The sequence below is a fragment of the Schistocerca gregaria genome, chromosome 2, assembly GCF_023897955.1.
Source record: "Schistocerca gregaria isolate iqSchGreg1 chromosome 2, iqSchGreg1.2, whole genome shotgun sequence".
NCBI lineage: Eukaryota > Metazoa > Arthropoda > Insecta > Orthoptera > Acrididae > Schistocerca > Schistocerca gregaria.
The window spans coordinates 689740105-689762546 of NC_064921.1; the positions used below are offsets into that span (position 1 = coordinate 689740105).

The window sequence follows — 22442 nt, forward strand, 5'->3', positions numbered from 1 at the left end:
TGAGGCACACACTGTTGCCAGGTTGGCAGTAGGTGGAACTCCTGGGGCAGCATGATAGTGCATGATGGAGCCTCTATGGACATCGGCTCAGGCTGGAGATGGGCATGGTTGGCAGCGACTGCAGCAGTGGCTGCAGGCACAATGGCACTGTGTCGACCTTTAAGGGCACAACCCTGGATGGTGCCATCCCTGGCTGACAGAGAGGTGAAGATGAGCACTCTTGTCGACGCCAGCGGCGTTCTGAGTCTATGGGCAAGAACTCTGCGACAGAATCATTGACGTACTCGCCAAAGCACTGCAGCTGGTTCTGGTGATGCCAGTCCAGCCCAGAGGAACCGTTTAAGACGGAAGAACTTCAAAAGTCTGTTGTTGTGGCATTGTTCTCCAAGCACTGTTTCTTGCCAAAAACTTTAAAGAAGATGGCTGAACAAATTGTTTCTGCAGTGGCCGCAGATAATGCAATAGGGTATGGTGACGACGAACATGTAATAATTCTGCTGACGAGTTCCCATCATGTGGCAAAGAGTGATAGGAGGAAAGAAAACTCTTTAATTCTTCCTGTGATGAGTGAGGAGGGGGAGGGGGGAGAACAAAGTTTCTCCATGTGGGTTTTGAATGTTTGAATGAAGCGTTCAGTTTCACCCTTAGACGTATGGTGGAAAGGAACAGTAGTGACATGATGTATGTCCAGAATGAAATTATCACTCTGCAGTGGGGTGCAGTGGAGTGTGCGCTGATATCAAACGCACCCTCCGATGCAGAGTGAAAATTTCATTCTAGAATCATCCCCCATGCTGTGGTTAAGCCATGTCTCCGTAATATCCTTTCTTCCAGGCGTACTAGTTATGCAAGGTCTGCAGGAGAGCTTTTATGAGGTTTGGAAGGTGGGAGACGAGGTACTGGCGGGATTAAAGCAGTGAGGACGGGTTGTGAGTTGTGATTGGGTAGCTCTGTTGGTAGAGCACTTGCCCGCAAAAGGCAAAGGTCTCGAATTCGAGTCTCGGTCCGGCACACAGTTTTAATATGTCAGGAAGTTTCATGGTGTATGCCACTGGCAGCACAAACTCTTGAAAATTGGCTGCCATGAAGTGCATTCTATTGTCCGAAACCAGGACCTCAGAAAGACCTTCAAGACAAAAAATAGAAAAAGCCCATTCATACTTGCATTAGTGGTGGATGTCTTGGGGACAACAAAAGGAAATTAACTGTTCTCACCTACCACCAACATCCATTTCGTGTTTCAGATGGACTCGCAAAATCAAAATGGATGGGTTTCCATGATGCAGACGGATGTGGTAACTCGAAAAAACATTGTGTCAGGGCCCAATGATGTAATACGCAAACCTTGCAACAGTCTGGGCATCCAAGATGCTGGACAAGTTGCTTCAAGCAAATGATGCCCAATTTACCTTGATACAGCAACGACAAGACATCCCACTGGGTGTAATGAGGAACCACAACCTATGAGACGCCATTCTCTGTATGCAATAGCACAACAGTTTACAACATGGATAGTGCGTGACGATGCGGAAAATAGTGATGTGGCACTGGGTGGGGAATTTCTTTTAAACTATGTGGCTGTCCATGGCACACACACAGCAAACCAACCTGAAGAGCTGAGTCAGAAGCAGTTGCTGCGGCAACATGCCGAAAATAGAGAGATGCATTTTGAACACTTTCAAAGTCCTGCGTATCGATTTGATGCTATGATTTCTCAGGTGAACCAAACGCTGTGTCGGTACCGAGCGGTAACCGACACATGTCAGCATTCGAATGTCGGGCAGTGGGCCTATACAACAACTCAAACTGATAACCATACAATATCAGAACCCAACGTTGTAATTTTTCCACTGTCTATGGTGGGACAGGCTTGAAAGGATTGAGCAAGGCCATTAAAGGTTGATGATTTTTAATCAAATAGAACTTCTGACTGTACATATCCAGGCAGAACTTGGCAACGCCATAGGTAATGGCGAGCACCTCTTCTTCACAATGACTGTAATTACACTGCACTTTGTTAAGAGGTTCCGAGACAAAAGACTATCAGAATATCAGAAGAACAAGCTCTATCGGATAGCACAGCTCCAATCTTCTAAGAACTGGATCCACAGCTAACACCACAGACTTGGCTGGATGGAAATGGATCATACAATGACGACTTAATAACGCGTAATTTAGTTGCTGAAATGCAACCTGACATACTTGGGAGTGCTCAGAGGAACATGTTTCCAGCCTGGCTAATTCAGTGGAGCAGCAATTGGCACAGTGTTTGCAATGAATTTAATGTAATATGTAAGCTTGACCATAATACCTAGGAGCTCCTTAATGTTACAGAGCTGTGGCAGATCTCTAATTGCAGACAAATTTGAATTACCAGGATGAGTACCTTATACAATTATTGTATAACATGTCTTAAATACATACGTTCCTTGTGGAAGAAGGGGCGCTTTTCCTTGTTACACTTTAAGCTAGCTTCACAAAGAACTTGAAACAAGCAATCTAAATTTGCCAAATGTTCATCTGGCATACGACCTGTGACAACAATATTGTCCAAATAGTTTGTGCAACAAGGGACTTGTGCTATTAATTGTCCCAGGAACTGTTGAAAAATAGCAGCGCTTCTGAACAGTATCCATTGAAACTGGGACAAACCCAGGTTATTGTTGATCGCAAAATGTTACATCTACAGCTCATCCAGTAACAAATGTAAGTATGCGTCATATAAGTCAATCTTCGAAAAGAACTTGCACTATCCTACTCCGTCCATTAGTTCTTCTGGTCGTGGGAATGTCAAAAAAATCCACATTTGCTTGTGGATTTATTGTCACTTTAAAACGAGCACACAGACGTAAGCCTCCTGGCGGCTTTTTGAGAATGACCAAAGGTGATGACGATTGACTTACAGAAGCAGGTTGGATAACCCCGCTGTCTAACCATTGTTACATTTCCTGAACAACTTGTTCACATATTGAATCAGCGACAGACCTTGCACGAAAAAAAAATAGCGGTTGTCCATTGTTTTTAACAGTAATATGCACTTCAAAATCTTTAGCCCTTCCTAAACCTGATTCAGGCAAGTCACTGTCCTTTTGATACAAGTCAGAAACATTTGTGTGGCGAACTTAAATACAGATTTGTGACTCATTGTTTTGTATGCACAGGCTGAACAAGTCAGTCAAGTCTAAACCATAAATGTTTGCACTGGTTCTAGAACTGAATATGTGAAACAAATTTTGTGATGGCACGAAAACTTGCTGGCAAACTGCACATGGCAAATACTGATAGTTTGTGTCCCTCTTATGCAGACAAAACAGAGGTAGGTTTTTGTGGCCGTGGGCCAGCAATCCTTTCATATTGTATTTATTGATAAGTGAAATGAGAATCAGCGTCTAACTGAAATTTGCTTTTGAGCCATTCTTAACGGGACAAAAAGTTTGCTCCCCTGTCTATATACTTCAGCAGAAGTTCCGTCAACGAAAAAATGCGAGCCTTTTCCTGTGCCGGCTCTAGCGGCAATGTCGACATGACGTGCACTTTCGATTGCTTCGCTGAAGCTGCGCACCTGCACAGTGTCGGCCCTGGCACCAGCTCTGGTTGCTTAGCTAACACTCCTTGTCTACCACAGCGGAAACATTTTGTAACAAGAATGAAATGTTCACTCTGCAGCGGAGTGTGCGCTGATATGAAATCGTGTGCTGGGCCGAGACTCAAAATCGGGACGTTTGCCTTTCGCGGGCAAGTGCTCTATCAACTGAGCTATACAGGCACGACTCACGACCCGTCCTCACAGCTTCAGTTCTTCCAGTACCTCGTCTCCTACCTTCCAAACATCACAGAAGCTGTCATGCAAATCTGCCAGGAAGTTTCATCTTGTATCAAGATAAGGACACGATTTCTTGTCGTGATCTGAAAAGCACTGATGAGGACAAGACTTCCTCCCTGTATTCTGTAGTACATCGTTTGTACCAGGAGACTGAAAGTTTTTATCTTTACGTTTAATGTTAACCGGAGGTCTGTTTTTATCCTCTTTAACATTAGTATGAACTTCAGACTTAGTGTCTTGTGCACTTTTAACAACAGAAAGACACAGCGCCTCAAAATCCACTTCAGTTGAGTCCACAATAGTTTACGATTCCCCAAAAGTAAGAACTGTTTTCAGATAGCGCTCTGAAAATCTGAGAATATCATTGCGAATGCATGCATCAGACACATTTTGTCTGATTGTACGTAACATAACAACACTATAGCTGTTTCTGTAGTTCCGATGTGTATAAATGAAATGAGACTGCGGCTAGTCAAAGAGTTGAAGAAAATAAATACCAACAACCGTAATTTTATTAATTATTTTACTGGACTATCAGTTTAGTTGCCTCATTGGCATCATCTTCAGGCCCCTATGCAAACCGATAAAATCAAGCTTAATGTGCGCAATTTCATTATTTATTTATTTCAAATAATGCAACTGGTTTTGTATAGCAGGTTTGTTGTCTATTTTAAGCTTGATTTTGACGATTTATGCAGGGGCCTGAAGATGATACCAATGAGCCATCGAAACTGGTAGTCCAATAAAATAATTTATAAAATTACGGTCGTCGGTGTTTATTTTCTTCAAGTCACTATAACCGAGTCTACAAATAATATTAAACCTGTAATGTCTTTTTAGCCCTCTAAGTTTTGGCAATCCACTGTTTCAAAGCTTGTGTAGACTAGAATGAGATTTTCACTCTGCAGCGGAGTGTGCGCTGATATGAAACTTCCTGGCAGATTAAAACTGTCTGCCCGACCGAGACTCGAACTCGGGACCTTTGCCTTTCGCGGGCAAGTGCTCTACCAACTGAGCTACCGAAGCACGACTCACAGCTTTACTTCTGCCAGTATCCGTCTCCTACCTTCCAAACTTTACAGAAGCTCTCCTGCGAACCTTGCAGAACTAGCACTCCTGAAAGAAAGGATACTGTGGAGACATGGCTTAGCCACAGCCTGGGGGATGTTTCCAGAATGAGATTTTCACTCTGCAGCGGAGTGTGCGCTGATATGAAACTTCCTTGGCAGACTACTTTTTGAGACGCACAAATTTAAACCTCGCGGCAGCGACATGCAACTGAGCGTCATACTGTTTATTGAGCAGCCTAACAAGTTCTCAATAACTTAATAGCTTCTGGACAAGAATAACGGCACAGTTTTAAACACAGACGGAACAATTTGGCTCCGACAGTCGAAAGAAAAAAAAACATTGCGTAATTGTGTCATCTGTTGCACAATGAGCAGCGATCGTTCAATCTGCTGCGCCTGAAATTGAGCAACTTCTTTTAGACACAATTCCTGTGGCGTCTCCGACATGGTTAAACACGTTAGATTCCACACAGATAAATCGGTGTACATGTGGCACAGCCAAGGCAAAAAATGCACGAGAACAATGAGCTCACAGTGCTAAGTTTATAATCTGGCGAGCGAAGTCTATATAAACGATCATATCCATCGACATTTGTTGTACCGGACGAAATAACACTCATCGGTTTAGTGCTGGGTTCTCAGCTTTACCTCTGGAGGAGGCCAATTTGGTACTACAAGACATAAAGGATTAGATCACTTTATTACAACTTGAACAAGAAGAAATACGTAATTTTTTGAAAATCTCTGTCCACAAAAATGTCATTAGTATTTGTTACTGTCACTAAACATTAGCGTACAACTTGCTACAAAACAAGATACTAATCTGTTCTCACAAAGTACAATTGACGATAAGCATTTATGCAGAGTTCTGACTAAGACAACTATTGGACTGATGACCTGGTTTAGAGACGATACTGTCTTCTTCGGCAATGACTGCTGACTGGGTTGAGAATCATTCTGCTCAGACATAATCTGATCAACCAGAACATTATGATCACTGAACTACTATCGATATGAACTCGTCCAGCGGATAAGAGCGTCACCTGGCGAGAAATGATTGACAGTCAGACACATGCATTGTGCATCTAGTACCACAGAACCTACTATCCGTGTGTAGATTAAGAAAGTCGCGCGATCTATTTGAGTCTGTCCGGGGGAAGACTTTGATGGCCCAGAGCATTTCGGAAACTGCACGATTTGTCTGGTATTAGAGAACTGCTATGGCGAGTGTCTTCAACACGTGGCGAAAACAAGGATGTCGTGCGTTTGGGCGGCCGGACCTCATTACAGATGTCGGACATAGTAGGCTGGACAGATAGGGAAAACAGAACACGCGGTGAACTCTGATAGAACAAACATCAGTCTTTAATCCTGAGCAGAGCACAAGCATCTCTGAACACACAGTCCACCGAACACTCCTACGGTGGGCCTCCGCAACAGACGACGCATGCATGTGCCGATGTTAACACCACGAAGTCGGCAACTACGACTGAAATAGGCACGAGACCATCGTCACTGAACGTTGGTGGAATGGTGAAGCGTTGCATGGTCTTATGAACCCCAATATTTTCTTCATCATATCGATGGGAGGGTGCGAATCCGTCGTCTTCCATGGTAACAGCTCCTTGACACCTATACAGCGGGGCGGAGACAAGCAGGCGGCATCTACATTACGCTCTGTGTAATATTCACATTGGTATTCATGGGTCCAGTGGAGCTCGTGCAATGCACTATGACTGCAAAGTTTCAGTGTCATTTTTCAGCAGGATAATGCGCCATGTGACAAGGCCAAGAGTGTGATGATATGGTTCGAAGGACATGGTGGCAAGTACCAATTGATGTGCTGCCCCCCCCCCCCCCAAATCGCCGATCTGAACCTGATAGAACACATCTGGGATGCGACAGAACGTGGAGTCAGAGCTCATCGCTCCCTTCTCGGTATTTACGGGAATTAGGTGACTTGTGTATGAAGATGTGGCGCCAACTCCCTCCAGCGACCTACCAAGGCCTCATTGCTTCCATTGCCGAAGGAGGACATACCGACTGTTAGGTAGGAGGTCAAAACGTTTTGGCTGATTAGTGTAAGTAAGCGTGCTGCAGCTATGGAATTCCTGAAGGCATATCTACGCCACTGCCTTTCATTCGTCGCTGTTTTTGTAAGCGACTATGCTTAGTTGTTTTCCATCGTGTGGTACTAACGCTGCCTTGGTCCTCGTTCATCTGACTATACCACTGACTAGATACCTTAAGCACATAGAAAACGTCAAGGAGAAGGACGTTAATCTGTTTTATGTTGGTTGTTTCAGGTAATGTGTGTAGTAACATCGTTTTCTATAGTTTTTAGGAATGTCGTGGGCCTATTTTCGTTATTATGGTTTGTGAATTCTGGGGAATTTATGATGATGTCTTGGATCGTGAGTAGGGTGTATCGTTAGATGCTATCAGTATGTAATGAACTACACTCCTGGAAATTGAAATAAGAACACCGTGAATTCATTGTCCCAGGAAGGGGAAACTTTATTGACACATTCCTGGGGTCAGATACATCACATGATCACACTGACAGAACCACAGGCACATAGACACAGGCAACAGAGCATGCACAATGTCGCCACTAGTACAGTGTATATCCAACTTTCGCAGCAATGCAGGCTGCTATTCTCCCATGGAGACGATCGTAGAGATGCTGGATTTAGTCCTGTGGAACGGCTTGCCATGCCATTTCCACCTGGCGCCTCAGTTGGACCAGCGTTCGTGCTGGACGTGCAGACCGCGTGAGACGACGCTTCATCCTGTCCCAAACATGCTCAATGGGGGACAGATCCGGAGATCTTGCTGGCCAGGGTAGTTGACTTACACCTTCTAGAGCACGTTGGGTGGCACGGGATACATGCGGACGTGCATTGTCCTGTTGGAACAGCAAGTTCCCTTGCCGGTCTAGGAATGGTAGAACGATGGGTTCGATGACGGTTTGGATGTACCGTGCACTATTCAGTGTCCCCTCGACGATCACCAGAGGTGTACGGCCAGTGTAACTCCCCACACCATGATGCCGGGTGTTGGCCCTGTGTGCCTCGGTCGTATGCAGTCCTGAGTGTGGCGCTCACCTGCACGGCGCCAAACACGCATACGACCATCATTGGCACCAAGGCAGAAGCGACTCTCATCGCTGAAGACGACACGTCTCCATTCGTCCCTCCATTCACGCCTGTCGCGACACCACTGGAGGCGGGCTGCACGATGTTGGGGCGTGAGCGGAAGACGGCCTAACGGTGTGCGGGACCGTAGCCCAGCTTCATGGAGACGGTTGCGAATGGTCCTCGCCGATACCCCCAGAGCAACAGTGTCCCTAATTTGTTGGGAAGTGGCGGTGCGGTCGCCTACGGCACTGCGTAGGATCCTACGGTCTTGGCGTGCATCCGTGCGTCGCTGCGGTCCGGTCCCAGGTCGACGGGCACGTGCACCTTCCGCCGACCACTGGCGACAACATCGATGTACTGTGGAGACATCACGCCCCACGTGTTGAGCAATTCGGCGGTACGTCCACCCGGCCTCCCGCATGCCCACTATACGCCCTCGCTCAAAGTCCGTCAACTGCACATACGGTTCACGTCCACGCTGTCGCGGCATGCTACCAGTGTTAAAGACTGCGATGGAGCTCCGTATGCCACGGCAAACTGGCTGACATTGACGGCGGCGGTGCACAAATGCTGCGCAGCTAGCGCCATTCGACGGCCAACACCGCGGTTCCTGGTGTGTCCGCTGTGCCGTGCGTGTGGTCATTGCTTGTACAGCCTCTCGCAGTGTCCGGAGCAAGTATGGTGGGTCTGACACACCGGTGTCAGTGTGTTCTTTTTTCCATTTCCAGGACTGTATTTACACGCACTTTTTGAAAGAGGGAGCGGAAATGACGAAATTCCTTTCTGGCTAGTGGCATCTGCGCATGAACGTTCAGGATGAGTGTGATTCTCCTTTTTGTCCTGCACTTCTTCGGGAGGCGAGCAGAAACGCGCTGAGGAACCGAGCACTCGAGCACGAGGTGGTATTTTACAAGCAAGAGGACTTCAAAATGAATAGTCATCAGTAGACGCTGCAATACTGATGTACAACACCTGGGAGGTGCGAAGCGAGATACTGAAATTACAATGAGCATTCACGGAACTGCAAAAAGAGGTACAACGTCAGTGCAAGACGAATATCAGGGGTGAATACGTTCATCTGAGAATTTAAGACAACAGTTATGGCAAGTAGTAGACTTGGTGCCGCAAACGCTAGTGCTTAGGAAGAGGGGATGGTTGGATGCGAAAGAAAAACTGCTAAAGACAGTGTTCGGCACAGCAGATAGTGGCGACATCCGGGAATTAAACAGTACGCCAGAACGCGTACATGAAGTAGCATACGCTATCAGACCACCGTGCCATGGCATACCACCCAGTTATCAAATTTAGAACACACTGTACTGCATAACACAAGGGTAATACCTGAATTAACAATAGAGATGGCACGTTATACGCGAAATCAGATACGAATGGCAAAGAACAATTTGGATACATTGCAGACCCAACTGAATTCCCTGGCGGACAGTGTAAATGATGGAAGGATGGAAGTGGTAACGTTTCATCAACAGCCCATCATGCAGAGCGCGGACAACTAAGCTCTACTGTGTAACCACCGAGGCAACTCGCAGCTGGGCTACAGAAGGCTCAGACAGAATTCATTGTACAAGGTGGAGCAGAGGAAACGCATGTGTTTTGGATAACTAGTACGCGGCGATGAGAGGGGGTATTGACCTCGAATGAATGTTGGCAGACTGCCCATACAATGCAGTTTCAGCCGTCAAAATTTTAGAGTTGGTGCCTGATCGAAATACTGCACTCCTATGGTTTGCAGCGTTTAGAAGTACTGGATCTGTGATGAAAAAGAAACCACCTCGTCTTCCCCGTACAGTTCTTACTCCGGAAAATGTGTACCGAGTGAGAACGGCAGTTGTTGCTGGTCCGAAACGATCGGCTAGACGACAGACTGTAGCGCTGGGTACGTCACGTCGTTCGCTGCACCGCATCTTACATGATCGTATTAAGTTTCACCCGTACAAGATGATGATCGTCCAGCAGCTTAGTGAAGCGGATTTTATACAGTGCAGAGAGTTTTGCCGCGTAATGGACGAAATTTTTACGCAAGATGCAGATGCTACAGTCTTCATGAGTGATGAAGCACATATTCATGTAGACGGTTACGTCAATGTTCAAAATTGTCGGTATTGGACGCCGGAGAAGCCACATGAATTACATCAAAGATCTATCCACGGTTTAAAAGTAACAGTGTGGTGCTGCATGTCAAAGATGGGGATTGTTGGACCCTACTTTTTTTTTTTAAGAGGAAGGAACTGCAGTTACTGTGACAGCAGCGCTCTCCGTTAAAATGTTAAACAACTTTCTTTGTCCAGAACTTGAAAGACGTCGAGTGAACATGAGAAATATGCATTCAGCAGGACAGTACCACAGCTCACACGGCGAGAGCATCCATGGAAGTGGTTCGACAAATGTTCGCAGGACACGTTATTTCGGCATATGGTGATGTTTACTGGACCCCTCGCTCACTCGATTTGTCGATATGCGACTTCGTTTTGTGGTAATATTTAAAATCAAAAGTCTACATGAACAAGCCTCTCACAGTCGATGATCTGAAGAGTTCCATTCGTCAGGAAATTGAAGCCGTACCGAATGAAATGTCAGAGAGGGCCACTCGTAACTTTCGGCAGAGGATCCAAATTTGTGTTCATTAAGAAGGACGTCATCTCCAAGACATTATTTTTCTAAACTAATTACAGTGTGTATCTTTCAAAACTGCATTAAAAAGTCTATCACTCAATGCTTGTTTTTATTATTTTTATCTAACTGTGTCCCAGTCATTCAATAGTGAAAAATATGCGTTTCCTCTGCTTCACCCTGTAGAATTGCAACATGTAGTGGAACAGATGGAGAAGAATCTGTCACTGTTTTACTGTATGGCAGTGGATGAAATCAACACAGATAGAGCGAAGTTGCACGTGCAGCTGCGGTTTCCAGCAGCAATAATGAATGCACGTTACTAGTGCTCCACAGTTCATCCATACTCGGTGAAATGCGGAACTGTAATGAAATGGACACGAGTGAGGACACGGGAAGTATTGTGACTATCGGAAAAGGGGAAGACCTACATGCTGATGTCAATGGAGGAACTACGATCTGACCGAATAGAATTGTTCAGTCTGGTGAAGAGGTATATGAGGTAGAACTGTTATTAGGGAAAACAGGAGCGGCTGAGTGTAAGAGGAAGAGCTGTCACCACACCCTTATTTTCAGAAAGTAGCCTTGCATTGAATCTATTCGTTTTTTCTCTGAAAATGGCAATAATAAACATGATAAAAGGAATTCGAAGGCCATGACCAGAATGAAATTGCGGGACAGTACGATACTGATTAACAGTACGATCTCTGACATAATGTACAACTACTATGGAATTACCACAGTCAGTGTTTCTTTCGACAGCGAAGCCATTGGACGTTTTGTAAAGTCAGCATTTAACCTTCCTGAATGACACCTTGAACCCAGATCTCCTACGTTCATTAGACAGAAGCGTCGAATTTCAGCAAAGAAAACGCTTCAGCATATGCAACCACACTGTGATAAACAACATCACAATTTTGTGACAATAAGTGTCATAGTTTCCAGTACTGTAATAGTTCTCATGGCGATTTGTGTAATCTACTTTTAGATTAAACGAAAACCTATACATTACCCTGGATTCTCAGTTCATAAGATACCAGTTAGCTGGACTGCTAGTGAATAATCATTAATTGACTGAGAATAAGAATAATACGTTTCTAATTAATTGAGGAGTAAATAAGATTGTAATTCTGAGTGTGTGTGGACTATGTTTTTAGAAAATATTATGGTAGAAAGTACGTAATGATTTAGAAAACTTAAATAAACGTAAGGTAGATCATTCAGTGAACTAAGCTCTGACTAATTGTGACTAGTGTAATTCTTCATCCTTCGCACTGGTGTAGTTTTTAAGGTAATTTTCAAGAAAAAATATGAGCTGCTAAAGAGGTGAGGCGAATCACATACACGACAGCAAGATAATGGTGGAAGCATATATAATTCACAAATTATGTATTGCGGCTTTCAAAATCCTTTCCCTTGCTGTCCGACTATTTTACTGCATGGAACTTTTTCTTACCATGCAGAAATGTGCTTCAGTGCCAGAAGTCGTTGTTAATAAGCAAGTAGCTTGGTGACGCACAACCGTGATACGTTTTAATGCAAGGAAATGATTTGCATAGTAATAATAACATCGTTAAAGGTATAGACTGCAGGCTGGACTTACAAATGTTGGATGCATAAACGATAGCGTGCTTATAGCGCGCAACCTTTGCGTCTCCAGTCGACCGCTTCCAACGTATTTAACAGGCTGGTACTATGTGATCAAAAGTATCCTGATACCTGGCTGAAAATCACTTACAAGTTCGTGGCGCCCCCACCGGTAATGCTGGAATTCAATATGGTGTTGGCCCACCCTTAGCCTTGATGACAGTTTCCACTCTCTCAGGCATACGTTCAATCAGGTGCTGGAAGGTTTCTTGGGGAATGGCAGCCCATTCTTGACGGACTGCTGCACTGAGGAGAGGTACCGATGTCGGTCGGTGAAGCCTGGCAAGAAGTCGGCGAACCAAAACATCCCAAAGGTGTTCTGTAGGATTCAGGTCAGGACTCTGTGCAAGATAGTGCATTATAGGGATGTTAGTGTCGTGTAAGGCCGCACGTTATGAACAGATGCTCGATCGTGTTGAAAGATGCAATCACCATCCCCTAATTCCTCTTCAACAGTGGGAAGCAAGAAGGTGCTTAAAACATCAGTGTGCTATGACAGTAACACGCAAAACAACAAGGGGTGCAAGTCCCCTCCACGAAAAACACGACCACGCCATAATACTGCCGCCTCCGAATTTTACTGTTGGCTCTACACACGCTGGAAGATGACTTTCACCGGGCATTCGTTATACCCACACCCTGCCATTGGATCGCCATATTGTGTATCGTGATTCGTCACTCCACATAACGTTTTTCCACTGTTCAATCGTCCAATGTTTACACTCCTTACACCATGCGAGGCATCGTTTGGCATTTACCGGCGTGATGTGTGGCTTATGAGCAGCCGCTCGACCATGAAATCCACGTTTTCTCACCTCCTGCCTAACTGTCATAGTACTTGCAGTGCATCCTGATGCAGTCTGGAATTCCTTTGTGATAGTCTGGATAGTTGTCTGCCTATTACACATTACGACCCTCTTCAACAGTCGGCTGTCTCTGTCAGTCAACAGACGAGGTCGGCCTGTGCGCTTTTGTGCTGTACGTGTCCCTTCACGTTTCTACTTCACTACCACATCAGAAACAGTGGACCAAGGAATGTTTAGGAGTGTGTAAGCCGCGAGTACAGACGTGTGACACAAGTGACACCCAGTCACCTGACCACGTTCGACGTCCGTGAGTTCTGCGGACCGACCCATTCTGCTCTCTCACGATGTCTACTGACTACTGAGGTCGCTGATATGGAATACCTGGCAGTAGGTGGCAGCACAATGCACCTAATACATGAAAAACGTATGTTTTTAGAGGTGTCCGGATACTTTTGATCACATAGTGTATTTCTTTCTATATCTAAATACTAAGTACAATTAGACAGACATAATAAATTAATCACAACAATAAAAGATTTTCCTGTATATACACAAATGCCTTTGCTTCGTCGTGGAACAAAGGCGTAATAATTACCGAATACGGCAGCATCACATTATTTCTGCTGACTATCAGCGGCAGTGTAATTTCTTTGTCACATTATGATACCGTACATGGGAGTTTGTGGAACATCACCGCATGCAGTCTTCATTTCCATAGATCACAGTCTATATATGACTTAGACGAATGCTAAAATGTTGCTTTCTTAGGTATACACAAACATTTATTCCAGTAAGTCATTTTGTGACACCTCCAGTACAGGGCCCACCATTCGGTTTCTACAAAATAGACGTATTATATGGAAGAAGTTACTTTATCTGAGTATTAGTTGTCTGTGTTTCCATGGATAATCATAATGCTAAGATCTTTTGCCAATAATCTCAAGTTTTGCTGATTACTAATATGCATTCAATTATTCATTTACTTTTAATACAAACGTTAACAAAATACATTTAATATCATCACTGTAGATAATTTTTATAATAACAGGTTCTCCATCCTCCCATTTGACATATTTCTTCGGCGTCCGCCTCCTGTGTTGTTCATGGGATAGAGTAAGTATTCTGACAGTATATTTCATGCGGGGATACGTCCATGTGACAGTGGTACATACAAATAATACCTAATTTTTATGAAAAATATACTTTAATAGCAAGTCTTTTAATTCTGCCTGTTGTATGGAATCACTGGTTGGAGATTATGTACTCTTATCCTTCATGTGATCTTCATTATTTTTAACAGAACTACAATGGGGAGGGGTACTAATGATGTGTGCACTTCCATTCTAATGAACTTCACTTTTATGCTTTGGCAGTATTTACCATGCTCATTCTTCGTTTTTATCAAATCTACAACAATATTCTCACCATCTATGTTCAGAAAGCACTTGCTTGAAGAGAAGTCGACGTTCGTAACCTCCCTCAGAAAATCCTTGCCAGAAATGCATTCTACACTTAAACCACTTTCAGTTAGGAATGGACAGACTGTGGCTCCATGAGTTGCATCTGCGTTTTGACAAGGTGCAACCTGACAGCTGCTCCAGTAATGTTACAGTTCTCTACGGGGAAATTAGGTACCCATATTATCTCACAGATCTTACTAAATAAATTTGCTGACATCACGTTCACCATTGCACCCATATGAAGAACAATTATGGCCGGTACTTCTGCTACAATAACATTTGCAGTAGCTTGAACTACTTCTTTACCCTGATCTCAGCATTTGTCGTGATCTGCATTTCACTCATCCCTAACATCCATGTCATTGTCACATCTCAACAGCTTTACAGAGCGTACTTTCTTTGACCCTGCTCCATCTTATGACATACATGAAACGTATTCGCAGTTGCGAATATGAACAACCATCAGTTCTGTTGCCATTGTCCTCCTACGTTATTGCTGTAACTGCGGAGTATTTACTACCTTTCCTTCTTTTTCCTATTAAAATTTGGCAGCCATGGTCAGCAGGTTGAACATTACACAGCAGAGGCAAACCAGCTGAGTCACAAGGTTAACGCAAAAGCCTCTTATCCTATCGTGATTGTTAAATTGCGCACATGGCGTCGCCATTGTTATACACTACTGGCCATTAAAATTGCTACACCACGAAGATGACGTGCTACAGACGCGAAATTTAACCGACGAGAAGAAGATGCTGTGATATGCAAATGATTAGGTTTTCAGAGCATTCACACAAGGTTGGCGCCGGTGGTGACACCTACAACGTGCTGGCATGAGGAAAGTTTTCAACCGATTTCTAATACACAAACAGCAGTTGACCGGCGTTGCCTGGCGAAACGTTGCTGTGATGCCTCGTGTAAGGAGGAGAAATGCGTACCATCACGTTTCCGACTTTGATAAAGGTCGGATTGTAGCCTATCGCGATTGCGGTTTATCGTATCACGACATTGCTGCTCGCGTTGGTCGAGATCAAATGACTGTCAGCAGAATATGGAATCGGTGGGTTCAGAAGGGTAATACGGAACGCCGTGCTGGATCCCAACGGCCTCGTATCACTAGCAGTCGAGATGACAGGCATCTTATCGGCATGGCAGTAACGGATCGTGCAGCCACGACTCGATCCCAGAGTCAACAAATGGGGACGTTTGCAAGACAACAACCATCTGCACGAACAGTTCGACGACGTTTGCAGCAGTATTGACTATCAGCTCGGAGACCATGGCTGCGGTTACCCTTGACGCTGCATCACAGACAGGAGCGCCTACGATGGTGTACTCAACGTCGAACCTGGGTGCACGAATGGCAAAACGTCATTTTTTCGGGTGAATTCAGGTTCTGTTTACAGCATCACGATGGTCGAATCCGTGTTTGGCGACATCGCGGTGAACGCACATTGGAAGCGTGTATTCGTCATCGCCATACTGGCGTATCACCCGGCGTGATGATATGGGGTGCCATTGGTTACACGTCTCGGTCACCTCTTGTTCACATTGACGGCACTTTGAACAGTGGGCGTTACATTTCAAATGTGTTGCGACCCGTGGCTCTACCCTTCATTTGACCCCTGCGAAACCCTATACGCCAGTCACTACTCTTGAAGTGTTTTAGATTTGTCTCTGGAACGTGGATCGATTTGTCTCTGATCTACAGAGGAAACTTCGCTTTTAATATACGCAATACTTCTTTGAGTGAAACGGATTAATCCCAATGCCAAATCTCATTCAAGTAATTTTCGAAACATTTTCTTAAACTAAGATGGGTATAGTGAAATCTCTCTGGGCTGTACGCCTTCTTGTGGAGTCTTTCTTGTATACAACCTGAGTAGTATTCCGACAAGAACGCTTTCTCAAATTGTTCATAAGTCTCTCAGTTTTCAGTGGTTTCAATTGCCCAGAGAGTGGCTTCTCCCTGAAGAAACCCTGTTGTGAAATGTATTTACTATGACTACGATATTGGCATCACTCTTTTCAAAGATCTGATTAATATGATAAGATGTATATTCTTTTTGTGGCGTATGAAACCTGATACAGTCTTTGTTTAAATAAGCGTTCGTCTAATAAAGCAGATGATAAAGAAGATGCTGCCTCCACCCCATAGGTTACATGGTTAGATGACAGACCTACATAATCTACACACACCAAAAATGCTTCGTATCACCTCGGTTCCGAGAGTTGGGGAACCTGTACAGAAAATAGGAATAGAGATCAACACAAACATCATTTCCGCCCTTTTTATTGCTCATGAAAACCACACATTGCATGTTGTACCACCATACAGCGATACCTTCAGAGGTGGTGTTCCAGATTGCTGTACACACCGGTACCTCTGATACACCGTAACACGTCCTCTTGCATTGATGCATACCTGTATTCGTTGTGGCATACTATCCACAAGTTCATCACGGCACTGTTGGTCCAGATTGTCCCACTCGTCAACGGCGATTCGGCGTAAATCTCTCAGACTAGTTAGTGAGTCACGTCGTCCATAAACAGCCCTTTTCAATCTATCCCAGGCATGTTCGATAGGGTTCATGTTTAAAGAACTTGCTGGCCACTCTAGTCGAGCGATGTCGTTATCCTGAAGGAACTCATTACCAAGATGTGCACGATGGGGATGTGAATTATCGTCCATGAAGACGAGTGCCTGGACAATATGCTGCCGATATAGTTGCACTATCGGTCGGAGGAGGGCATTCACCTATCGTGCAGCCCTTACGGCGCCTTCCGAGACCACCAGCGGGGTACGTCGGCCCCATACAACGCCACCCCAAAACAGCAGGGAACCTCCACCTTGCTGCACTCGCTGGACAGTGTGACTAAGGTGTTCAGCCTGACCGGGTTGCCTCCAAACCCGTCTCTGACGATTGTCTGGTTGAAGGCATATACGACACTCATCGAGTGAAGAGAACGTGATGCCAATCCTGTGCGGTCCACACGAAGCGTGTACCTCCTTCTTAGTGGAATGACTGGAACTGATCGGCTGTCGGACGTCTTCCCCTCCCCCCGTCTAATAGGCGCCGCTCATGCATGGTTGCTTACATCTTTGGGCGGGTTTAGTGACCTCTCTGAACAGTCAAAGGGACTGTGTCTGTGATACAATATCCACAGTCAACGTCTATCTCTCGGAGTTCTGGAAACCAGCATGATGCCAAACTTTTAAAGTGTGTATTTCGTTTCTACACATTTGCCACATTAATGTGACCACCGCCTTTGTTTAATATCAGTGTGCAGTAACCACTCACAGACAGCTGTTGGCAGCAATGGCACTGGAGCGTATGTTAAACATATTGGGGGGATGCGGAAAACAATGCAGTCATTGCATAATGCGAAAATAGATTTATCCGACGTCAAAAATTTCACAATCATGGGCTTTTGGGCCAAGTGTTTCAGCATTTCCGAAATAGCTAAGCCTGTCAACTGTTCGCGGGCTACTGTGATTAAAGTACACCATACATGGCAAAATGGCACTATCGAACTAGCGCCGAGGCGACTGTGGTGCATGGCAGGCCGTAGATAATGGGGGTGAACAATAACTGTTGGGATATGTATGGGTGAATATGTGCAACTGTTGAGCAGCTGACTACCCACATGAACCAAGGAGCTACCAACAGTGTTTCCCGAATGGCTGTTCGGCGAACATTGCTGCGTATGAGCCTCTGAAGCAAGCGCCTGATTCGTGCACCCGTGCTGATTTCTGTTCATCGGCGAAATAAATGGACATCCACTGAGTCGCGACAGGCAGCCTTTTGAGATTAATCACGTTTTATGTTCCATCAGACAGATGGGCATCGGCGTGTACAACATGAAATGTCTGAAAGAAAATACTCTACAGCAATCGTTGGAAACTTCCACGTTGAGAAATGGAGCATTATGGATTGGGGAATATTTTAGTGGCATTCTGTGGGTGATATCGGTGTTCTGGATGGCATCTGTCCATGGAGACCACGTCCACCCCTACATGCTTTTTGTTTTTTTCTCAGCAGGATGGCAACTGCCAGCAGGACAATGAAATGTGCCACACAGCTCACAGTGTACGTGCATGGATCAGAGAGCACCAGGATGAGTTTACCATACTTGCCTACCTGGCAATGTACCTGAATTTATATCCAGTCGATAATCTGTGGGACTATACCGATAGGGCTATTCACCCCATGGATCCTAAACCAAGAAACCTAGGCGCAGTTCGCCGTGGAACTGCAGTTGGCATGTGTCCACACCCCTGCGAGTACCTTCCAGAACCTCAGAACTCTGTATGACTCGCAGCGGCCCGCACTTTAAAAGGAGGTAATTCTTGGTTTTGACAATTAGTCACATTAATGTGACTGAACAATGTAGCTTTCGAGAGACACGCTGAGATATGTAGCTCAATGTATTTTGGCACCTCACAGTGCAATAATCCGTATACAAAATACAGTCCAACCTACAACCTCCACTTTGAAGATAGATCAATCAGAGTGCCTCTAAGTCAATAAGTACTCCGTCTGTTATGTAAATTCAAACAGACATGATAGTTATAGATATCAAGGAAAACAATGAGATACGTAGTCAGATTTTTTTAATATTAAATTTTTATAATATTTATACAACGTCCAGGCTTCAAGGCTTTGTAGCTAAAGGTCTAAGAAGCGGATCTTGCCAAGGGTTTTGGACGGGTCACAGGTGGCGCATGTGAACTTTCCATCAGATATGATGGACATATGCGATTACAGAAAAAGCAATCCCTTGACCAAGACAAAACAAAACCTAATCCACTTGGCATCTGTCTTGTAGCAAGCGGCAAAGTGGCCAGCGTCTGTTCACCAGTGGTGTGCCTGAAATTTATATTTTGGAACTAACCCTTCCAGTTTTAACACTGTGGGTTCACTCAACGAGTCTACTCACCTCCATCTGATTCTAGGTACAATCATCATGGAATATTTTAATAAGCACGATATTAACCCAGGTGGTCAGTCCACCGCCAGTATTACTGGCGCAACTAGTCTTTCGGATTCTGGGGCGGCCAGGATTAAATGCTATGTAATTCAACAGATGAAGTCGGAGTCCTCTGGTAAACTTGAAACCAAAACAAATATATTTTTTGTAACACTTAACATACAAACACTTTTGCAACCAAGTAAACTTCATAAGTTGGGACATATATTATAAGAACAGAAGACTGGTACTTCAAGAAACAGGAACGAAGGACAATAACATCATAGATTTCGGCAATTACCATCGTTTTAAAAGTAAAACAGATACATCTACATCTACGTGATTACTCTGCTATTCACTATGAAGTGCCTGGCAGAGGGTTCAATGAATCATCTTCAAGCTGTCTCTCTACCGTTCCACTCTCGAACGGCAAGCGGGAAAAAACGAGCACTTACATTTTTCTGTGCGAGCCCTGATTTCTCTTATTTTATCGTGATGATCATTCTTTCCTATGTAGGTGGGTGCCAACAGAATGTTTACGAAATCGGAGGAGAAAACTGCTGATTGAAATTTCATGAGAAGATCCCGTCGCAACGAAAAACGCCTTTGCTTTTGATTGCCACTACAACCACGTATCATGTCTGTGACACTATCTCCCCTATTTCGCGATAACACAAAAAGAACTACCCTTCTTTGTACTGTTTCGATGTCATCCGTCAGCCCCACCTGATGCGGATCAGATACTTAACAATACGCCACATCTGGGAGTTACTTTTGCAGTCTCCAAAACTATTTTAAATTCAATAACGGAAGTAAAACCCATAAATAAGGGACTAATGACAATTTCTCTTACATGCGCAAATAAAGCATACACTTTAATTAACGCCCATTTGCCAGTCAATGGGGATAACCGCAAAACACATGAAGAAGTTAATAAAGCTCGAGAAACGTTAGACAGCATCATATCGAAAATTCCCTCAAACCATGTTAAAATTTTAATGGCTCATTTTAATACTCAATTAGGTAAAGGGAAAAAAATATAAGAACACGGTGGGTGGAAACTACTGTGCATACAGAGCGCTCTTTCAACTTATATAATCGGTATTTTATGTCACAAACTAAGGCATTAGCTGGTACGAGATTTTATTATTTGTAACTAACGGCTGCTAATTCTTTAGTCTACCTTAATCTAGATCTTAATTCTTGGCGGGCACTAGTCCAGTTAACACAAGGTCACTCTCCCACGACGTTTGCTTAACTACAGATCGGGAAGTGAACCTAGCGTGTCACTGTCTTTCTAATCGCGAAGTTAGATACACATGCCAGCCAAGACGAGCAGCACCGTAATCACAATACGTAGCCATCTAAAACGAAGTTCGACACGTAATGTCGTTCTCTATCCATTAGCAGAACACACAACAACAACACTCAAATCATAGTATCCCACTTGTGGCTATACGTGAGGATAGACGGTCCAATGTGTGCACCAAATCCAACTCAGGCTGCTATTAGAAACTGCGTTCAATGATATACTTACCCCTTAGAGTAAACGTGGTGCAAATCAATAAAACAACTTAAACTGGGTGCGCCAAAAGCGCGTGTGTTCAATATCATTTAAGAAGAAAGAGGCCAAGCAACCACTAATAAAAGAGCACAGTGCAGCTCGAATCCATTCCGACACAGCTCAGTCATCCGCTCACACAAACAAGACCGCTTGGCCCTGAGACGATTTAACCTTACGTGACGCCGCCGAGTTTAACTCAACCAACAGCTCACACAGCGGCGAACCAACACTTACGAGAAGAAAACACAATGCACTTAAGAATCGCGTCCCCTCTATGGGGCACCGGCTTCATTCGAAGTTCCTCGATCGTCTGCACGAATAGTTGACTCCTTTTATGACGAACTCACAACAAGTTCTATCCTTATTTCCCCCCACTAAACCCTGTAAATAAGGCTGACAGAACAGGGTATCACACCACAAACTGTAGCTCATACACTCGACAGCAAATTTCGAACACGTAGCTGACGTAAACGTCTCCCAATTAAGCAACAAAACGCATGATAAAATGCAGAATTCAAACCTGCGATGCCAATTGCTCAAGATTCCACTCATATGCAAAACAACGCAATGCTGGCCTTCTATTTGATACCACAGGAAGCAATGACTGAATAATCACCGTCAACCTCTGACCAAAACACTAAGATCTTACGTTATTAGAAAAGTAGCAGACGGCAAATCACATCATTCTGCAGCAAACAAAGGGCGAAATCGAAAAGCTGACACTATGCTATTTACGTACATTGAAGCGCCAAAGAAACTGGTATAGGAAGACGCATTCAAATACAGAGATATGTAAACAGGCAGAATACGGCGCTGCGGTCGGCAACGCCTATATAAGGCAACAAGTGTCTGGCGCAGTTGTTAGATGGGTTACTGCTGCTACAACGGCAGGTTATCAAGATTTAAGTGAGTTTGAACGCGGTGTTATAGTCAGCGCAACAACGATGGGGCACAGCATCTCAGACGTAGCGATGAAATGGCGATTTTCCCGTGCGACCATTTCACGAGTGCACCATGAATATCAGGAATCCCGTAAAACATCAAATATTTCACGTCGCCGCGGCCGGAAAAAGATCCTGCAAGAACGGGACCAACGACAACTAAATGCAACCCTTCCGCAAACTGCTACAGTTTCCACTGCAGCCGACCGAGGTGACCGAACGGTTCTAGGCGCTACAGTCTGGAAACACGCGACCGCTACGGTCGCAGGTTCGAATTTTGTCTCGAGCATGGATGTGTGTGATGTACTTAGGTTCTAAGTTCTAGGGGACTGATGACCTTAGAAGTTAAGTCCCATAGTGCTCACAGCTATTTCCACTGCTGGGCCATTAGCAAG

General features: G+C 44.6%; 1 protein-coding gene and 1 non-coding gene across 4 annotated transcripts in view; one reads left to right on the top strand and one right to left on the bottom strand.

The window, feature by feature from the left end:
* Positions 1-22442, top strand: part of LOC126334772 (ATP-binding cassette sub-family C member 4-like) — a 548862-nt gene that overhangs the window by 23295 nt on the left and 503125 nt on the right. The window lies entirely within an intron of this gene.
* On the bottom strand, positions 4776-4850 carry Trnas-cga (transfer RNA serine (anticodon CGA)). The gene has a single exon. It is a non-coding gene; the product is annotated as a tRNA-Ser (tRNA).